The sequence below is a fragment of the Schistocerca cancellata genome, chromosome 7, assembly GCF_023864275.1.
Source record: "Schistocerca cancellata isolate TAMUIC-IGC-003103 chromosome 7, iqSchCanc2.1, whole genome shotgun sequence".
Taxonomy (NCBI): Eukaryota; Metazoa; Arthropoda; class Insecta; order Orthoptera; family Acrididae; genus Schistocerca; species Schistocerca cancellata.
The window spans coordinates 613810243-613834209 of record NC_064632.1 but is presented as its reverse complement, the minus strand read 5'-3'; positions in this window follow the sequence as shown (position 1 = coordinate 613834209).

Sequence of the window (23967 nt, the reverse complement as noted above, 5' to 3'; positions counted from 1 at the left end):
CCTATTACGAAGAACGTATCTATGGCAACGACAGGATCTTCTATTAAAAGGCGAGTATCTCTTTTCGGATGCACTATTCTTTCTTTATTGCATCCGTCAATCCCTGACAATGACGAATTAACATAGAAATTACGTCGCTATGAAATACTATATGTACTATGCCTTCTCTTTCTAAATCGAGGAACGTTTCTATGGCAAATACAGGATCTTATATTGGGAGGCGAGTATCTCTTTTCGGATGCAGTATTCGTTCTTTATTGCACCCGTCGATCCCACGATATCGAATTGACACAGAAATTGCATTGCTATGAAATGCTATAGGTTCTATGCCTTCTCTTTCGAAATCGAGGAACGTTTCTATGGCAACGACAGGATCGTCTTTTGGGTGGCGAGTATTTCTTTTGAGATGCACTATTCCTTCATTATTGCACCTGTCGATCCCACGATAACGAATTAACACAGAAATTGCGTCGCTATGAAATACTATATGTATTATGCCTTCTCTTTCTAAATCGAGGAACGTTTCTAAGGCAACGAGAGGATCTCCTATTGGGAGGCGAGTATCTGTTTTCGGATGCACTATTCCTTACTTATTGCATCTGACGATCCTTCACAGTGACGAATTAACACAGAAATTGCGTCTCTATGAAATACTATAAGTTCAACGCCTTCTCTTTCTAAATCGAAGAACGTTTCTATGGCAACGACAGGACCTTATATTGAGAGTGTTGTATCTCTTTTTGGAAGCAATATTCCTTCTTTATTGCATCCATCGATCCCTCACAATGACGAATTAACACGGAAATTTCGTCGCTACGAAATTCTATAGGTTCTATGCTTTCTCTTTCTAAAACGAGGAACGTTTCTATGGCAACGACAGGATCGTCTATTGGGAGGCGATTATCTCTTTTGAGATGCACTATTCCTTCATTATTGCACCTGTCGATCCCACGATAAAGAATTAACACAGAAATTGCGTCACTATGAAATACTATAAGATCTTTGCCTTCTCTTTGTAAATAGAGAAACTTTTCTATGGCAACGACAGGATCTTTTATTGAGAGGGGAGTATCTATTTTTGGTTGCAATATTCCTTCTTTATTGCACCCATTGATCCCTCACAATGACGAATTAACACGCAAGTTTCGTCGCTATGAAATACTATAGGTTCTATGCCTTCTCTTTCTAAATCGAAGAACGTTTCTATGGCAACTACACGATCTTATATTGGGAGGCGAGTATCTCTTTTCGGATGCAGTATTCCTTCTTTATTGCATCCGTCGATCCCTCGCAACGATGAATTAACGCAGAAATTGCGTCGCTATGAAATACTATATGTTCTATGCCTTCTCTTTCTAAATCGAAGAACGTTTCTATGGCAACGACTGGATCTTCTATTAAAAGGCGAGTATCTCTATTCGGATGAACTATTCTTTCTTTCTTGCATCCGTCGATCCCTCACAATGACGAATTAACTCAGAAATTTCGTCGCTATGAAATACTATAGGTTCTATGGCTTCTCTTTCTAAATCGAGGAACGTTTCTATGGCAACGACATGATCTTCTATTAAAAGGCGAGTACCTCTTTTCGGATGCACTATTCTTTTTTTATTGCATCCGTCGATCCCTCACAATGACGAATTAACACAGAAATTGCGTCGCTATGAATTACTATAAGTTCTACTCCTTCTCTTTCAAAATCGAAGAACGTTTCTATGTCAACGACAGGATCTTATATTGAGAGGGGAGTATCTCTTTTTGGATGCTATATTCCTTCTTGATTGCACCCATCGATCCCTCACAATGACGAATTAACACAGAAATTCCGTCGCTATGAAATACTATAGGTTCTATGCCATCTCTTTGTAATTAGAAGAACGTTTCTATGGCAACGACAGGATCTTCTATTAAAAGGCGAGGATCTCTTTTCGGATGCACTATTCTTTCATTATTGCATCCGTTGATACCTCACAATGACGAATTAACACAGAAATTGCGTCGCTATGATATACTATATGTTGTATGCCTTCTCTTTCTAAATCGAGTCACGTTTCTATGGCAACGACAGGATCATCTATTGGGAGGCTAGTATCTCTTTTTAGATGCAGTATTCCTTAATTATTGCACCCGTCGATCCCACGATAACGAATTGACTCAGAAACTGCGTCGCTATGAAATACTATAGGATCTATACCTTCTCTTTCTAAATCGAGGAGCGTTTCTATGGCAACGACAGGATCTTCTATTAAAAGGCGAGTATCTCTTTTCGGATGCACTATTCTTTCTTTATTGCATCCGTCGATCCCTCACAATGACGAATTAACACAGAAATTGCGTCGCTATGAAATACATTAGGTTCTATGCCCTCCCTTTCTAAATCGAGGAACGTTTCTATGGCAACGACAGGATCGTCTATTGGGAGGCGAGTTTCTCTTTCGAGATGCACTATTCCTTCATTATTGCACCGGTCGATCACACAATAACGAATTAACACAGAAATTGCGTCGCTATGAAATACTATAGGTTCTACGTCTTCTCTTTCTAAATCGAGGAACGTCTCTATGGCAACGACAGGACCTTATATTGAGAGGGGAGTATCTCTTTTCGGATGCAATATTCCTCCTTTATTGCACCCATCGATCCCTCACAATGACAAATTAACACTGAAATTGGGTCGCTATGAAATACTATAGGTTCTATGCCTTCTCTTTCTAATTCGAAGAACGTTTCTATGGCAACGACAGGATCTTCTATTAAAAGGCGAGTATCTCTTTTTGGATGCACTATGCTTTCTTTATTGCATCCGTCGATCCCTCACAATGACGAATTAACACAGAAATTGCGTCACTATGAAATCCTATATGTTCTATGCGTTCTCTTTCTAAATGGAAGAACGTTTCTATGGCAACGACAGGATCTCCTATTGGGAGGCGAGTATCTCATGTCGGATGCACTATTCCTTACTTATTGCATCTGACGATCCCTCACAATGACGAATTAACACAGAAATTGCGTCGCTATGAAATACTGTAGGTTCTATGCCTTCTCTTTCTGAATCGAGGAACGTTTCTATGGCAACGACAGGATCGTCTATTGGGAGGCGAGTATCTCTTTTGAGATGCACTATTCCTTCATAATTGCACCTGTCGATCCCACAATAACGAATTAACTCAGAAATTGCGTCGCTATGAAATACTATAAGTTCTACGCCTTCTCTTTCTAATTCGAGGAACGTTTCAATGGCAACGACAGGATCTTCTATTGGGAGGCGAGTATCTCTTTTCTGATGCACTGTTCCTTCATTATTGCACCCGTCATCCCACGATAACGAATTAACACAGAAATTTCGTTGCTATGAAATACTATGGGTTCTACGCCTTCTCTTTCTAAATCGAGGAACGTTTCTATGGCAACGACAGGATCTTATATTGAGAGGGGAGTATCTCTTTTTGGATGCAATAATCCTCCTTTATTGCACCCATCGATCCCTCACAATGACAAATTAACACAGAAATTGCGTCGCTATGAAATACTATAGGTTCTATGCCTTCTCTTTCTAATTCGAAGAACGTTTCTATGGCAACGACAGGATCTTCTATTAAAAGGCGAGTATCCCTTTTCGGATGCACTATTCTTTCTTTATTCCATCCGTCGATCCCTCACAATGACGAATTAACACAGAAATTGCGTCGCTATGAAATCCTATATGTTCTATGCCTTCTCTTTCTAAATGGAGGAACGTTTCTATGGCAACGACAGGATCTCCTATTGGGAGGCGAGTATCTCATGTCGGATGCACTATTCCTTACTTATTGCATCTGACGATCCCTCACAATGACGAATTAACACAGAAATTGCGTCGCTATGAAATACTTTAAGTTCTACGCCTTCTCTTTCTAAATCGAAGAACGTTTCTATGGCAACGAGAGGATCTTATATTGAGAGGGGAGTATCTCTTTTTGGATGCTATATTCCTTCTTTATTGCACCCATCGATCCCTCACAATGACGAATTAACACAGAAATTGCGTCGCTATGAAATACTATAGGTTCTATGCCTTCTCATTCTAATTAGAAGAACGTTTCTATGGCAACGACAGGATCTTCTATTAAAAGGCGATTATCTCTTTTCGGATGCACTATTCTTTCATTATTGCATCCGTCGATCCCTCACAATGACGAATTAACTCAGGAATTGCGTCGCTATGAAATACTATAAGTTCTACGCCTTCTCTTTCTAAATCGAGGAAAGTTTCTATGGCAACGACAGGATCTTATATTGAAAGGGGAGTATCTCTTTTTGGATGCAATATTCCTTCTTTATTGCACCCATCGATCCCTCACAATGACGAATTAACACAGAAATTCGTCGCTATGAAATACTATAGGTTCTATGCCTTCTCTTTCTAAATCGAGTCACGTTTCTATGGCAACGACAGGATCTTCTATTGGGAGGCTAGTATCTCTTTTTAGATGCAGTATTCCTTAATTATTGCACCCGTCGATCCCACGATAACGAATTAACACAGAAATTGCGTCCCTATGAAATAATATAGGTTCTACGCCTTCTCATTCTAAATCGAGGAGCGATTCTAAGGCAACGACAGGATCTCCTATTGGGAGGCGAGTATCTCTTTTCGGATGCACTATTCCTTACTTATTGCATCTTACGATCCCTCACAGTGACGAATTAACACAGAAATTTCGTCGCTATAAAGTACTATAAGTTCTACGCCTTCTCTTTCTAAATCGAAGAACGTTTCTTTGGCAACGACAGGATCTTATATTGAGAGAGGAGTATCTCTTTTTGGATGCAATATTCCTTCTTTATTGCACCCATCAGTCGCAAACAATGACGAATTAACACAGAAATTTCGTCGCTAAGAAATACTATAGGTTCTATGCCTTCTCTTTCTTAATCGAAGAACGTTTCTATGGCAACTACACGATCTTATATTGGGAGGCGAGTATCTCTTATCGGATGCAGTATTCGTTCTTTATTGCATCCGTCGATCCCTCACCACAACGAGTTAACGCAGAAATTGCGTCGCTATCATGTACTATAGGTTCTACGCCTTCTCTTCCTAAATCGAGGAACGTTTCTATGGCAACGACAAGATATTATATTGAGAGGGGAGTATCTCTTTTTGGAAGCAATATTCCTTCTTTATTGCACCCATCGATCCTTCACAATGACGAATTAACACAGAAATTCGTCGCTATGAAATACTATAGGTTCTATGCCTTCTCTTTCTAAATCGAGTCACGTTTCTATGGCAACGACAGGACCTTCTATTGGGAGGCTAGTATCTCTTTTTAGATGCAGTATTCCTTAATTATTGCACCCGTCAATCCCACGATAACGAATTGACACAGAAACTGCGTCGCTATGAAATACTATAGGTTCTATGCCTTCTGTTTCTAAATCGAGGAACGTTTCTATGTCAACGACAGGATCTTCTATTAAAAGGCGAGTATCTCTTTTTGGATGCTATATTCCTTCTTTATTGCACCCATCGTTCCCTCACAATGACGAATTAACACAGACATTGCGTCGATATGAAATACTATAGGTTCTATGCCTTCTCTTTCTAATTCGAGGAACGTTTCTATGGCAACGACAGTATCTTCTATTAAAAGGCGAGTATCTCTTTTCGGATGTAGTATTCCTTCTTTATTGCACTCGTCGATCCCATGATAACGAATTAACACAGAAATTGCGTCGCTATGAAATACTATAGGTTCTATGCCTTCTCTTTCTAAAACGAGGAACGTTTCTATGGCAACGACAGGATCTTCTATTGGGAGGCGAGTATCTCTTTTCAGATGCACTATTCCTTAATTATTGCACCCATCGATCCCACGATAACGAATTACCACAGAAATTGCGTCGCTATGAAATACTATAAGTTCTATGCCTTCTCTTTCTAAATCGAGGAACGTTTCTATGGCAACGACAGGATCTTCTATTGGGAGGCGAACATCTCTTTTCGGATGCACTATTCCTTCTTTATTGCATCCGCCGATCCCTCACAATGAAGAATTAACACAGAAATTGCGTCTCTGTGAAATACTATAGGTTCTAAGCCTTCACTTTCTAAATCGAGGAACGTTTCTATGGCAACGACAGGATCTTCTATTAAAAGGCGAGTATCTCTTTTCGGATGCACTATTCTTTCTTTATTGCATCCGTCGATCCCTCACAACGACGAATTAACACAGAAATTGCGTCGCTATGTAATACTATAGGTTCTATGACTTCACTTTCTAAATCGAGTAACGTTTCCATGGCAATGACAGAATCTTCTATTGGGAGGCGAGTATCTCTTTTCAGATGCACTATTCCTTCTTTATTGCACCCGTCGAACCCACGATAACGAATTAAGACAGAAATTGCGTCGCTATGAAATACTATAGGTTCTATGACTTCCCTTTCTAAATCGAGGAACGTTTCTATGGCAGTGACAGGATCTTCTATTGGGAGGCGAGTATTTCTTTTCGGATGCACTATTCCTTCTTTATTGCATCCGTCGATCCCTCACAATGACGAATTAACACAGAAATAACGTCGCTATGAAATATTATAACTTCTACGCCTTCTCCTTCTAAATTTAGGAACGTTTCTATGGCAACAACAAGATCTTATATTGAGAGGGGAGTATCCCTCTTTGGGTGCAATATTCCATATTTATTGCACCCATCGATCCCTCACAATGACGAATTAACACAGAAATTGCGACGCTAAGAAATACTATAGGTTCTATGCTTTCTCTTTCTAATTCGAGGTACGTTTCTATGGCAACGATAGGATCTTCTATTGGGAGGCGAACATCTCTTTTCGGATGCACTATACTTTCTTTATTGCATCCGTCGATACCTTACAATGACGAATTAACACAGAGATTGCGTCGCTATGAAGTCCTATATGTTCTATGCCTTCCCATTCTAAATCGAGGTACGTTTTGACGGCAACGAGAGGATCTTGTATTTTGAGGCGAGTATCTCTTTTCGGATGCACTATTCCATCTTTATTCCATTCTTCGATCCCTCACAATGACGAATTAACACAGAAATTGCGTCGCTATGAAATACTATAGCTTCTATGCCTTCTATTTCTAATTCGAGGAACGCTTCTATGGCAACGAAGGGATCTTCTATTAAAAGGCGATTATCTCTTTTCGGATGCATTATTCTTTCATTATTGCATCCGTCGATCCCTCACAATGTCGAATTAACACAGAAATTGCGTCGCTATGAAATACCATAGGTTCTATGCCTTCTCTTTCTAAATCGAGGAACGTAACTATGGCAACGACAGGATCTTATATTAGGCGGCGAGTATCTCTTTTCGGATGCACTATTCCTTCTTTATTGCATCCGTCGATCCCTCACAATGACGAATTAACACAGACGTTGCGTCGCTATTATATACTATAGGTTCTATGCCTTCTCTTTCTAATTCGAGGAACGTTTCTATGGCAACGAAAGGATCTTCTATTAAAAGGCGAGTGTCTCTTTTCCGATGCACTAGTGTTTCTTTATTGCATCCGTCGATCCGTCACTATGACGAATTAACAAAGAAATTGCTTCGCTATGATATACTATAGGTCCTATGCCTTTTTTTCTAAATCGAGGAGCGTTTCTATGGCAACGACAGGATCTTCTATTGGGAGGCGAGTATCTCTGTTAGGATGCACTATTCTTTCTTTATTGCATTCGTGGATCCTTCACAATGACGAATTAACACAGAAATTTCGACGCTCTGAAATACTATAGGTTCTATTCCTTCACTTTCTAAATGGAGGAACGTTTCTATGGCAACGACAGGATCTTCTATTGGGAGGCGAGTATCTCTTTTCGGATGCAGTATTCTTTCCTTATTGCATTCGTCGATCCCTCACAATGACGAGTTAACACAGTAAATGCGTCGTTATGCAAATATAGGTTCTATACCTTCTCTTTCTAAATCGAGGAATGTTTCTATGGCAACGAAAGGATCTTCTATTGGGAGGCGAGTATCTCTTTTTTGATGCACTATTCCTTCATTATTGCATCTGTCGATCCCTCACAATGACGAATTAACGCAGAAATTGCGTCACTATGAAATACTATGGGTTGTATGCCTTCTCTTTCTAAATCGAGGAACGTTTCTATGGCAACGAGAGGATCTTATATTGGGAGGCGAGTATCTCTTTTCGGATGCACTATTCCTTCTTTATTGCATCCGCCGATCCCTCACTATGACGAATTAACACAGAAATTGCTTCGCTATGAAATATTATAGGTCCTATGCCTTCTCTTTCTAAATCGGGGAACGTTTCTATGGCAACGACAGGATCTTCTATTGGGAGGTGAGTATCTCTTTTCGGATGCACTATTCATTCTTTATTTCATTCGTCGATAATCCACAATGACGAATTAACACAGAAATTGTGTCGCTATGAAACACTATAGGTTCTATGCCATCTCTTTCTAAATCGAGGAACGTTTCTATGGCAACGACAGGATCCTCTATTAAAAGGCGAGTATCTCTTTTCGGATGCACTATTCTTTCTTTATTGTACACGTCGATCCCTCACAATGACGAATTAACACAGAAATTGCGCCGCAATGAAATACTATAGGTTCTATGTCTTCTCTTTCTAAATCGAGGAACGTTTCTATGGCAACGACAGGATCTAATATTGGTAGGATAGTATCTCTTTTCTGATGCACTGTTCCTTCATTATTGCACCCGTCGATCCCACGATAACGAATTAACACAGAAATTGCGTCGCTATGAAATACTATAGGTTCTATGACTTCCCTTTCTAAATCGAGGAATGTTTCAATGGCAATGACAGGATCTTCTATTGGGAGGCCAGTATCTCATTTCGGATGCACTATTCCTTCTTTTTTGCATCCGTCGATCCCTCACAATGACGAATTAACACAGAAATTGCGTCCCTATGAAATACTATGGGTTCTATGCCTTCTCTTTCTAAATCGAGGAACGTTTCTATGGCAACGACCGGACCTTCTATTGGGAGGCTAGTATCTCTTTTCAGATGCAGTATTCCTTAATTATTGCACCCGTCGATACCACGATAACGAATTAACACAGAAATTGCGTCGCTATGAAATACTATAGGTTCTATGCCTTCTCTTTCTAAATGGAGGAACGTTTCTATGTCAACGACAGGATCTTCTATTGGGAGGCTAGTATCTCTTTTCAGATGCAGTATTCTTTAAGTATTGCACCCGTCGATCCCACGATAACGAATTAACACAGAAATTGCGTCGCTATGAAATACTATAGGTTCTATGCCTTCTCTTTCTAAATCGAGGAACGTTTCTATGGCAACGACAGGATCTTCTCTTAAAAGGCGAGTATCTCTTTTTGGATGCACTATTCTTTCCTTATTGCACGCGTCGATCTTTCTCAATGACGAATTAACACAGAAATTGCGCCGCAATGAAATACTATAGGTTCTATGCCTTCTCTTTCTAAATCGAGGAACGTTTCTATAGCAACGACAGGATCCTATATTGGGAGGCGAGTATCTCTTTTCTGATGCACTGTTCCTTCATTATTTCACCCGTCGAACCCACGATAACGAATTAACACAGAAACTGCGTCGCTATGAAATACTATAAGTTCTATGACTTCCCTTTCTAAATCGAGGAACGTTTCAATGACAATGACAGGATCTTCTATTGGGAGGCGAATATCTCTTTTCGGATGCACTATTCCTTCTTTTTTGCAACCGTCGATCCCTCACAATGACGAATTAACACAGAAATAGCGACCCTATGAAATACTATAGGTTCTATGCCTTCTCTTTCTAAATCGAGGAACGTTTCTATGGCAACGACCGGACCTTCTTTTGGGAGGCTAGTATCTCTTTTGAGATGCAGTATTCCTTAATTATTGCACCCGTCGATACCACGATAACGAATTAACACAGAAATTGCGTCGCTATGAAATACAATAGGTTCTATGCCTTCTCTTTCTAAATCGAGGAACGTTTCTATGGCGACGACAGGATCTTCTATTAAATGGCGAGTATCTCTTTTCGGATGCACTATTCTTTCTTTATTGCATCCGTCGATTCCTCACAATGACGAATTAACACAGAAATTGCGTCGCTATGAAATACTATAGGTTCTATGCCTTCTGTTTCTAAATCGAGGAACGTTTCTATGGCAACGAAAGGATCTTCTATTAAAAGGGGAGTATATCTTTTCGGATGCACTATTCTTTCTTTATTGCATCCGTCGATCCCTCACAATGACGAATTAACACAGAAATAGCGACCCTATGAAATACTATAGGTTCTATGCCTTCCCTTTCTAAATCGAGGAACGTTTCAATGGCAATGACAGGATCTTCTATTGGGAGGCGAGTATCTCTTTTCGGATGCACTATTCCTTCTTTTTTGCATCCGTCGATCCCTCACAATGACGAATTAACACAGAAATTGCGTCGCTATGAAATACTATAGGTTCTATGCCTTCACTTTCTAAACCGAAGAACGTTTCTATGGCAACGACAGGATCTTCTATTAAAAGCCGAGTATCTCTTTTCGGATGCACTATTCTTTCTTTATGGCATCCGTCGATCCCTCACAATGATGAATTAACACAGAAATTGCGTCGCTATGAAATACTGTAAGTTCTACGCCTTCTCTTTCTAAATCGAGGAACGTTTCTATGGCAACGACAGGATCTTTAATTGAGAGGGGAGTATCTCTTTTTGGATGCAATATTCCTTCTTTATTGCACACATGGATCCCTCACAATGGCGAATTAACACAGAAATTGCGTCGCTATGAAATACTATATGTTCTATGTCTTCTCTTCCTAAATCGAGGAACGTTTCTATGGCAACTACAGGATCTTATATTGTGAGGCGAGTATCTCTTTTCGGATGCACTATTCCTTCTTTATTGCACCCGTCGAACCCACGATAACGAATTAACACAGAAATTGCGTCGCTATGAAATACTATAGGTTCTATTCCTTCTCTATCTAAATCGAGGAGCGTTTCTATGGCAACGACAGGATCTTCTATTGTAAGGCGAATATCTCATGTCGGATGCATTATTCCTTCTTTATTGCATCCGTGGAACCCTCACAATGACGAATTAACACAGACATTGCGTCGATATGAAACACTATAGGTTCTATTCCTTCTCTTTCTAAATCGAGGAGCGTTTCTATGGCAACGACAGGATCTTCTATTGGGAGGCGAATATCTCATGTCGGATGCATTATTCCTTCTTTATTGCATCCGTCGAACCCTTACAATGACGAATTAACACATAAATTGCGTCGCTATGAAATACTGTAGGTTCTATGCCTTCACTTTCTAAATCGAGGAACGTTTCTATGGCAACGACCGGACCTTCTATTGGGAGGCTAGTATCTCTTTTCAGATGCAGTATTCCTTAATTATTGCACCCGTCGGTACCACGATAACGAATTAACACAGAAATTGCGTCGCTATGAAATACAATAGGTTCTATGACTTCTCTTTCTAAATCGAGGAACGTTTCTATGTCAACGACAGGATCTTCTATTGGGAGGCTAGTATCTCTTTTCAGATGCAGTGTTCCTTAAGTATTGCACCCGTCGATCCCACGATAACGAATTAACACAGAAATTGCGTCGCTATGAAATACTATATTTTCTATGCCTTCTCTTTCTAATTCGAGGAACGTTTCTATGGCAACGACAGGATCTTCTATTAAAAGGCGAGTATCTATTTTCGGATGCACTATTCTTTCTTTATTGCATCCGTGGATCGCACACAATGACGAATTAACACACAAATTGCGTCGCTACGAAATACTATAGGTTCTATGCCTTCTCTTTCCAAATCGAGGATCGTTACTATGGCAACGACAGGATCTTCTATTGGGAGGCGAATATTTCATTTCAGATGCACTATTCCTTAATTATTGCACCCGTCGATCCCACGATAACGAATTAGCACAGAAATTGCGTCGCTATGAAATACTATAAGTTCTACGCCTTCTCTATCTAAATCGAGGAACGTTCTATGGCAACGACAGGATCTTCTATTAAAGGGCGAGAGTCTCTTTTCGGATGCACTATTCTTTCTTTGTTGCATCCGTCGATCCCTCACAATGACGAATTAACACAGAAATTGCGTCGCTATGAGCAACAATATGTTCTATGCCTTCTCTTTCTAAATCGAGGAATGCTTTTATGGCAACTACAGGATCTTATATTGGGAGGCGAGTATCTCTTTTCGGATGCAGTATTCCTTCTTTGTTGCACCCGTAGTCCCCACGATAGCGAATTAACACAGAAATTGCGTCGCTATGAAATACTATAGATTCTATGCCTTCTCCTTCTAAATCGAGAAACGTTTCCATGGCAACGACAGGATCTTCTATTGGGAGGCGAACATCTCTTTACGGATGCACTATTCCTTCTTTATTGCATCTGCCGATCCCTCACAATGACGAATTAACACATAAATTGCGTCGCTATGAAATACTATAGGATCTATGCCTTCACTTTATAAATCGAATAACGTTTCTATGGCAACGACAGGATCTTCTATTAAAAGGGGAGTATATCTTTTCGGATGCACTATTCTTTCTTTATTGCATCCGTCGATCCCTCACAATGATCAATTAACACAGAAATTGCGTCGCTATGAAATACTATAGGTTCTACGCCTTCTCTTTCTAAATCGAGGAACGTTTCTATGGCAACGACAGGATCTTCTATTGGGAGGCGAACATATCTTTACGGATGCACTATTCCTTCTTTATTGTATCCGCCGATCCCTCACAATGACGAATTAACACAGAAATTGCGTCGCTTTGAAAAACTATAGGTTCTATGCTTTCACTTTCTAAAACGAGGAACGTTTCTATGGCAACGACAGGATCTTCTATTGAGAGGATAGTATCTCTCTTCAGATGCACTATTCCTTCTTTATTGCACCCGTCGAACCCACGATATCGAATTAACACAGAAATTGCGTCGCTATGAAATACTATAGGTTCTATGCCTTCCCTTTCTAAATCGAGGAACGTTTCAATGGCAATGACAGGATCTTCTATTGGGAGGCGAGTATCTATTTTCGGATGCACTATTCCTTCTTTTTTGCATCCGTCGATCCCTCACAATGACGAATTAACACAGAAATTGCGTCTCTATTAAATACTATGGGTTCTATGCCTTCACTTTCTAAATCGAAGAACGTTTCTATGGCAACGACAGGTTCTTCTATTAAAAGCCGAGTATCTCTTTTCGGATGCACTATTCTTTCTTTATTGCATCCGTCGATCCCTCACAATGATGAATTAACACAGAAATTGCGTCGATATGAAATACTGTAAGTTCTACGCCTTCTCTTTCTAAATCGAGGAACGTTTCTATGGCAACGACAGGATCTTGAATTGAGAGGGGAGTATCTCTTTTTGGATGCAATATTCCTTCTTTATTGCACACATCGATCCCTCACAATGACGAATTAACACAGAAATTGCTTCGCTATGAAATACTATATGTTCTATGTCTTCTCTTCCTAAATCGAGGAACGTTTCTATGGCAACTACAGGATCTTCTATTGGGAGGCGAGTATCTCTTTTAGGATGCACTTTTCCTTCTTTATTGCATCCATCGATCCCTCACAATGACGAATTAATACAGAAATTGCGTCGCTATGAAATACTATAGGTTCTATGACTTCTCTTTCTAATTCGAGGAACGTTTCTATGGCAACGACAGATTCTTCTATTAAAAGGCGAGTATCTCTTTTCGGATGCACTATTCTTTCTTTATTGCATCCGTCCATCGCTCACAATGACGAATTGACACAGAAATTGCGTCGCTATGAAATACTATAGGTTCTATGCCTTCTCTTTCTAAATCGAGGATCGTTTCTATGGCAACGACATGATCTTCTATTGGGAGGCGAGTATCTCTTTTCAGATGCACTATTCCTTAATTATTGCACCCGTCGATCCCACGATAACGAATTAACACAGAAATTGCGTCGCTATGGAATACTATAGGTTCTATGCCTTCACTTTCTAAATCGAGGAACGTTTCTATGGCAACGCCAGGATCTTCCATTTGGAGGGTAGTATCTCTTTTCTGATGCACTATTCCTTCTTTATTGCACCCGTCGAACCCACGATAACGAATTAACACAGAAATTGCGTCGCTATGAAATACTATAGGTTCTATTCCTTCTCTATCTAAATCGAGGAGCGTTTCTATGGCAACGACAGGATCTTCTAATGTAAGGCGAATATCTCATGTCGGATGCATTATTCCTTCTTTATTGCATCCGTGGAACCCTCACAATGACGAATTAACACAGACATTGCGTTGCTATGAAACACTATAGGTTCTATTCCTTCACTTTCTAAATCGAGGAGCGTTTCTATGGCAACGACAGGATATTCTATTGGGAGGCGAACATCTCTTTATGGATGCACTATTCCTTCTTTATTGCACCCGTCGAACCCACGATAACGAATTAACACAGAAATTGCGTCGCTATGAAATACTATAGGTTCTATTCCTTCTCTATCTAAATCGAGGAGCGTTTCTATGGCAAGGACAGGATCTTCTATTGTAAGGCGAATATCTCATGTCGGATGCATTATTCCTTCTTTATTGCATCCGTGGAACCCTCACAATGACGAATTAACACAGACATTGCGTCGATATGAAACACTATAGGTTCTATTCCTTCTCTTTCTAAATCGAGGAGCGTTTCTATGGCAACGACAGGATCATCTATTGGGAGGCGAGTATCTCTTTTCAGATGCACTATTCCTTAATTATTGCACCCGTCGATCGCACGATAACGAATTGACACAGAAATTGCGTCGCTATTAAATACTATAAGTTCTACGCCTTCTCTTTCTAAATCGAGGAACGTTCTATGGCAACGACAGGATATTCTATTGGGAGGCGAACATCTCTTTATGGATGCACTATTCCTTCTTTATTGCATCCGCCGATCCCTCGCAATGACGAATTAACACAGAAATTGCGTCGCTATAAAATACTGTAGGTTCTATGCCTTCACTTTCTAAATCGAGGAATGTTTCTATGGAAACGACAGGATCTCATATTGGGATGCTAGTATCTCTTTTCAGATGCACTATTCCTTCTTTATTCCACCCGTCGAACCCACGATACCGAATTAACACAGAAATTGCGTCGCTATGAATTACTATAGGTTCTATGCCTTCCCTATCTAAATCGGGGAACGTTTCAATGGCAATGACAGGATCTTCTATTGGGAGGCGAGTATCACTTTTCGGATGCACTATTCCTTCCTTTTTGCGTCCGTCGATCCCTCACAATGACGAATTAACACAGAAATTGCGTCGCTATGAAATACTATAGGTTCTATGCCTTCTCTTTCTAAATCGAGGATCGTTTCTATGGCAACGACATGATCTTCTATTGGGAGGCGAGTATCTCTTTTCAGATGCACTATTCCTTAACTATTGCACCTGTCGATCGCACGATAACGAATTAACACAGAAATTGCGTCGCTATTAAATACTATAAGTTCTACGCCTTCTCTTTCTAAATCGAGAAACGTTTCTATGGCAACGACAGGATCTTCTATTGGGAGGCGAACATCTCTTTATGGATGCACTATTCCTTCTTTATTGCATCCGCCGATCCCTCACAATGACGAATTAACACAGAAATTGCGTCGCTATGAAATACTATAGGTTCTATGCCTTCACTTTCTAAATCGAGGAACGTTTCTATGGCAACGACAGGATCTTCCATTTGGAGGGTAGTATCTCTTTTCAGATGCACTATTCCTTCTTTATTGCACCCGTCGAACCCACGATAACGAATTAACACAGAAATTGCGTCGCTAAGAAATACTATATGTTCTATGCCTTCTCTTTCTAAATCGAGGAACTTTTCTATGGCAACTACAGGATCTTATATTGGGAGGCGAGTATCTCTTTTCGGATGCAATATTCCTTCTTTATTGCATCCATCGATCACTCACAACGACGAATTAACACAGAAATTGCGTCGCTATGAAATACTATGGGTTCTACGCCTTCTGTTTCTAAAGTGAGGAACGTTTCTATGGCAACGACAAGATCTTATATTGAGAGGGGAGTATCTCTTTTCGGATGCAATATTCCTTCTTTATTGCATCCATCGATCCCTCACAATGACGAATTAACACAGAAATTGCGTCGCTATGAAATACTATAGGTTCTATGCCTTCACTTTCTAAATCGAGGAATGTTCCTATGGAAACGACAGGATCTTCTATTGGGATGCTAGTATCTCATTTCAGATGCACTATTCCTTCTTTATTCCACCCGTCGAACCCACGATAACGAATTAACACAGAAATTGCGTCGCTATGAAATACTATAGGTTCTATGCCTTCCCTATCTAAATCGGAGAACGTTTCAATGGCAATGACAGGATCTTCTATTGGGAGGCGAGTATCACTTTTCGGATGCACTATTCCTTCCTTTTTGCATCCGTCGATCCCACACAATGACGAATTAACACAGAAATTGCGTCGCTATGAAATACTGTAGGTTCTATGGCTTCTCTTTCTAAATCGAGGATCGTTTCTATGGCAACGACAGGATCTTCTATTGAGAGGCGAGGATCTCTTTTCAGATGCACTATTCCTTAGTTATTGCACCCGTCGATCGCACGATAACGAATTAACACAGAAATTGCGTCGCTATGAAATACTATAGGTTCTACGCCTTCTCTTTCTAAATCGAGGAACGTTCTATGGCAACGACAGGATCATATATTGAGAGGGGAGTATCTCTTTTTGGATGCAATATTCCTTTTTTAATGCACACATCGATCCCTCACAATGACGAATTAACACAGAAATTGCGTCGCTATGAAATACTATATGTTCTATGCCTTCTCTTTCTAAATCGAGGAACGTTTCTATGGGAACTACAGGATCTTATATTGAGAGGGGAGTATCTCTTTTTGGATGCAATATTCCGTCTTTATATCACCCATCGAACCCACGATAACGAATTAACACAGAAATAGCGTCGCTATGAAATACTATAGGTTCTATGAATTCCCTTTCTAAATCGAGGAGCGTTTCAATGGCAATGACAGGATCTTCTATTGGGAGGCGAGTATCTCTTTTCGGATGCACTATTCCTTCTTTTTTGCATCCGTCGATCCCTCACAATGACGAATTAACACAGAAATTGCGTCGCTATGAAATACTATAGGTTATATGCCTTCTCTTTCTAAATCGAGGAACGTTTCTATGGCAACGACAGGATCTTCTATTAAAAGCCGAGTATCTCTTTTCGGATGCACTATTCTTTCTTTATTGCATCCGTCGATCCCTCACAATGATGAATTAACACAGAAATTGCGTCGCTATGAAATACTGTAAGTTCGACGCCTTCTCTTTCTAAATCGAGGAACGTTTCTATGGCAACGACAGGATCTTGAATTGAGAGGGGAGTATCTATTTTCGGATGCAATATTCCTTCTTTGTTGCACACATCGATCCCTCACAATGACGAATTAACACAGAAATTGCGTCGCTATGAAATACTATATGTTCTATGTCTTCTCTTCCTAAATCGAGGAACGTTTCAATGGCAATGACAGGATTTTCTATTGGGAGGCGAGTATCTCTTTTCGGATGCACTATTCCTTCTTTATTGCATCCATCGATCCCTCACAATGACGAATTAACACAGCAATTGCGTCGCTATGAAATACTATAGGTTCTATGCCTTCTCTTTCTAAATCGAGAAACGTTTCTATGGCAACGACAGGATCTTCTATTGGGAGGCGAACATCTTTTTATGGATGCACTATTCCTTCTTTATTGCATCCGCCGATCCCTCACAATGACGAATTAACACAGAAATTGCGTCGCTATGAAATACTATAGGTTCTATGCCTTCACTTTCTAAATCGAGGAACGTTTCTATGGCAACGACAGGATCTTCCATTTGGAGGGTAGTATCTCTTTTCAGATGCACTATTCCTTCTTTATTGCACCCGTCGAACCCACGATAACGATTTAACACAGAAATTGCGTCGCTATGAAATACTATAGGTTCTATGCCTTCTCTTTCTAAATCGAGAAACGTTTCTATGGCAACTACAGGATCTTATATTGGGAGGCGAGTATCTCTTATCGGATGCAATATTCCTTCTTTATTGCATCCATTGATCACTCACAACGACGAATTAACACAGAAATTGCGTCGCTATGAAATACTATGGGTTCTACGCCTTCTGTTTCTAAAGTGAGGAACGTTTCTATGGCAACGACAAGATCTTATATTGAGAGGGGAGTATCTCTTTTTGGATGCAATATTCCTTCTTTATTGCACCCATCGATCCCTCACAATGAAGAATTAACACAGAAATAGCGTCGCTATGAAATACTATAGGTTCTATGCCTTCTCTTTCTAATTCGAGGAACGTTTCTATGGCAACGACAGGATCTTCTATTAAAAGGCGAGTATCTCTTTTCGGATGCACTATTCTCTCTTTATTGCATCCGTCGATCCCTCACAATGACGAAGTAACACAGAAATTGCGTCGCTATGAGATACTATATCTTCTATGCCTTCTCCATCTAAATCGAGGAACGTTTTTATGGCAACTACAGGATCTTATATTGAGAGGGGAGTATCTCTTTTTGGATGCAATATTCCTTTTTTATTGCACACATCGATCCCTCACAATGACGAATTAACACAGAAATTGCGTCGCTATGAAATACTGTATGTTCTATGCCTTCTCTTTCTAAATCGAGGAACGTTTCTATGGCAACGACAGGATCTTCTATTAAAAGCCGAGTATCTCTTTTCGGATGTACTATTCTTTCTTTATTGCATCCGTCGATCCCTCACAATGATGAATTAACACAGAAATTGCGTCGCAATAAAATACTGTAAGTTCTACGCCTTCTCTTTCTAAATCGAGGAACGTTTCTATGGCAACGACAGGATCTTGAATTGAGAGGGGAGTATCTATTTTTGGATGCAATATTCCTTCTTTATTGCATCCATCGATCCCTCACAATGACGAATTAACACAGCAATTGCGTCGCTATGAAATACTATAGGTTCTATGCCTTCTCTTTCTAAATCGAGAAACGTTTCTATGGCAACGACAGGATCTTTTATTGGGAGGCGAACATCTCTTTATGGATGCACTATTCCTTCTTTATTGCATCCGCCGATCCCTCACAATGACGAATTAACACAGAAATTGCGTCGCTATGAAATACTATAGGTTCTATGCCTTCACTATCTAAATCCATGAACGTTTCTATGGCAACGACAGGATCTTCCATTTGGAGGGTAGTATCTCTTTTCAGATGCACTATTCCTTCTTTATTGCACCCGTCGAACCCACGATAACGAATTAACACAGAATTTGCGTCGCTATGAAATACTATAGGTTCTATTCCTTCTCTTTCTAAATCGAGGAGCGTTTCTATGGCAATGACAGGATCTTCTATTGGGAGGCGAATATCTCATGTCGGATGCATTGTTCCTTCTTTATTGTTTCCGTCGAACCCTCACAATGACGAATTAACATAGAAATTGCGTCGCTAAGAAATACTATATGTTCTATGCCTTCTCTTTCTAAATCGAGGAGCGTTTCTATGGCAACGACAGGATCTTCTATTGGGAGGCGAATATCTCATGTCGGATGCATTATTCCTTCTTTATTGCATCCGTCGAACCCTCACAATGACGAATTAACATAGAAATTGCGTCGCTAAGAAATACTATATGTTCTATGACTTCTCTATCTAAATCGAGGAACTTTTCTATGGCAACTACAGGATCTTGTATTGGGAGGCGAGTATCTCTTTTCGGATGCAATATTCCTTCTTTATTGCATCCATCGATCACTCACAATGACGAATTAACACAGCAATTGCGTCGCTATGAAATACTATAGGTTCTATGCCTTCTCTTTCTAAATCGAGAAACGTTTCTATGGCAACGTCAGGATCTTTTATTGGGAGGCGAACATCTCTTTATGGATGCACTATTCCTTCTTTATTGCATCCGCCGATCCCTCACAATGACGAATTAACACAGAAATTGCGTCGCTATGAAATACTATGGGTTCTACGCCTTCTGTTTCTAAAGTGAGGAACGTTTCTATGGCAACGACAAGATCTTATATTGAGAGGGGAGTATCTCTTTTTGGATGCAATATTCCTTCTTTATTGCACCCATCGATCCCTCACAATGAAGAATTAACACAGAAATAGCGTCGCTATGAAATACTATAGGTTCTATGCCTTCTCTTTCTAAATCGAGAAACGTTTCTATGGCAACGACAAGATCTTATATTGAGAGGGGAGTATCTCTTTTTGGATGCAATATTCCTTCTTTATTGCACCCATCGATCCCTCACAATGAAGAATTAACACAGAAATAGCGTCGCTATGAAATACTATAGGTTCTATGCCTTCCCTTTCTAAATCGAGGAACGTTTCAATGGCAATGACAGGATCTTCTATTGGGAGGCGAGTATCTCTTTTCGGATGCACTATTCCTTCTTTTATGCATCCGTCGATCTCTCACAATGACGAATTAACACAGAAATTGCGTCGCTATGAAATACTATAGGTTATATGCCTTCTCTTTCTAAATCGAGGAACGTTTCTATGGCAACGACAGGATCTCCTATTAAAAGCCGAGTATCTCTTTTCGGATGCACTATTCCTTCTTTATTGCATCCATCGATCCCTCACAATGACGAATTAACACAGCAATTGCGTCGCTATGAAATACTATAGGTTCAATGCCTTCTCTTTCTAAATCGAGAAACGTTTCTATGGCAACGACATGATCTTCTATTGGGAGGCGAACATCTCTTTATGGATGCACTATTTCTTCTTTATTGCATCCGCCGATCCCTCACAATGACGAATTAACACAGAAATTGCGTCGCTATGAAATACTATAGGTTCTATGCCTTCACTTTCTAAATCGAGGAACGTTTCTATGGCAACGACAGGATCTTCCATTTGGAGGGTAGTATCTCTTTTCAGATGCCCTATTCCTTCTTTATTGCACCCGTCGAACCCACGATAACGAATTAACACAGAAATTGCGTCGCTATGAAATACTATAGGTTCTATTCCTTCTCTTTTTAAATCGAGGAGCGTTTCTATGGCAACGACAGGATCTTCTATTGGGAGGCGAATATCTCATGTCGGATGCTTTATTCCTTCTTTATTGCATCCGTCGAACCCTCACAATGACGAATTAACATAGAAATTGCGTCGCTAAGAAATACTATATGTTCTATGCCTTCTCTTTCTAAATTGAGGATTTTTTCTATGGCAACTACAGGATCTTATATTGGGAGGCGAGTATCTCTTTTCGGATGCAATATTCCTTCTTTATTGCATCCATCGATCACTCACAACGAAGAATTAACACAGAAATTGCGTCGCTATGAAATACTATGGGTTCTACGCCTTCTGTTTCTAAAGTGAGGAACGTTTCTATGGCAACGACATGATCTTATATTGAGAGGGGAGTATCTCTGTTTGGATGCAATATTCCTTCTTTATTGCACCCATCGATCCCTCACAATGAAGAATTAACACAGAAATTGCGTCGCTATGAAATACTATAGGTTCTATGCCTTCACTTTCTAAATCGAGGAACGTTTCTATGGAAACGACAGGATCTTCTATTGGGATGCTAGTATCTCTTTTCAGATGCACTATTCCTTCTTTATTCCACCCGTCGAACCCACGATAACGAATTAACACAGAAATTGCGTCGCTATGAAATACTATAGGTTCTATGCCTTCCCTATCTAAATCGAGGAACGTTTCAATGGCAATGACAGGATCTTCTATTGGGAGGCGAGTATCACTTTTCGGATGCACTATTCCTCCTTTTTTGCATCCGTCGATCCCTCACAATGACGAATTAACACAGAAATTGCGTCGCTATGAAATACTATAGGTTCTATGCCTTCTCTTTCTAAATCGAGGATCGTTTCTATGGCAATGACAGGATCTTCTATTGGGAGGCGAGTATCACTTTTCGGATGCACTATTCCTCCTTTTTTGCATCCGTCGATCCCTCACAATGACGAATTAACACAGAAATTGCGTCGCTATGAAATACTATGGGTTCTACGCCTTCTGTTTCTAAAGTGAGGAACGTTTCTATGGCAACGACATGATCTTATATTGAGAGGGGTGTATCTCTTTTTGGATGCAATATTCCTTTTTTATTGCACACATCGATCCCTCACAATGACGAATTAACACAGAAATTGCGTCGCTATGAAATACTATAGGTTCTATTCCTTCTCTTTTTAAATCGAGGAGCGTTTCTATGGCAACGACAGGATCTTCTATTGGGAGGCGAATATCTCATGTCGGATGCATTATTCCTTCTTTATTGCATCCGTCGAACCCTCACAATGACGAATTAACATAGAAATTGCGTCGCTAAGAAATACTATATGTTCTATGCCTTCTCTTTCTAAATTGAGGATTTTTTCTATGGCAACTACAGGATCTTATATTGGGAGGCGAGTATCTCTTTTCGGATGCAATATTCCTTCTTTATTGCATCCATCGATCACTCACAACGAAGAATTAACACAGAAATTGCGTCGCTATGAAATACTATGGGTTCTACGCCTTCTGTTTCTAAAGTGAGGAACGTTTCTATGGCAACGACATGATCTTATATTGAGAGGGGAGTATCTCTTTTTGGATGCAATATTCCTTCTTTATTGCACCCATCGATCCCTCACAATGAAGAATTAACACAGAAATTGCGTCGCTATGAAATACTATAGGTTCTATGCCTTCACTTTCTAAATCGAGGAACGTTTCTATGGAAACGACAGGATCTTCTATTGGGATGCTAGTATCTCTTTTCAGATGCACTATTCCTTCTTTATTCCACCCGTCGAACCCACGATAACGAATTAACACAGAAATTGCGTCGCTATGAAATACTATAGGTTCTATGCCTTCCCTATCTAAATCGAGGAACGTTTCAATGGCAATGACAGGATCTTCTATTGGGAGGCGAGTATCACTTTTCGGATGCACTATTCCTCCTTTTTTGCATCCGTCGATCCCTCACAATGACGAATTAACACAGAAATTGCGTCGCTATGAAATACTATAGGATCTATGCCTTCTCTTTCTAAATCGAGGATCGTTTCTATGGCAATGACAGGATCTTCTATTGGGAGGCGAGTATCACTTTTCGGATGCACTATTCCTCCTTTTTTGCATCCGTCGATCCCTCACAATGACGAATTAACACAGAAATTGCGTCGCTATGAAATACTATGGGTTCTACGCCTTCTGTTTCTAAAGTGAGGAACGTTTCTATGGCAACGACATGAACTTATATTGAGAGGGGTGTATCTCTTTTTGGATGCAATATTCCTTTTTTATTGCACACATCGATCCCTCACAATGACGAATTAACACAGAAATTGCGTCGCTATGAAATACTATATGTACTATGCCATCTCTTTCTAAATCGAGGAACGTTTCTATGGCAACTACAGGATCCTATATTGGGAGGCGAGTATCTCTTTTCGGATGCAATATTCCTTCTTTATTGCACCCATCTATCCCTCACAATGAAGAATTAACACAGAAATTGCGTCGGTATGAAATACTATAGGTTCTATGCCTTCACTTTCTAAATCGAGGAACGTTTCTATGGAAACGACAGGATCTTATATTGAGAGGGGAGTATCTCTTTTTGGATGCAATATTCCTTCTTTATTGCACCCGTCGAATCCACGATAACGAATTAACACAGAAATTGCGTCGCTATGAAATGCTATAGGTTCTATGCCTTCCCTTTCTAAATCGAGGAACGTTTCAATGGCAATGACAGGATCTTCTATTGGGAGGCGAGTATCTCTTTTCGGATGCACTATTCCTTAA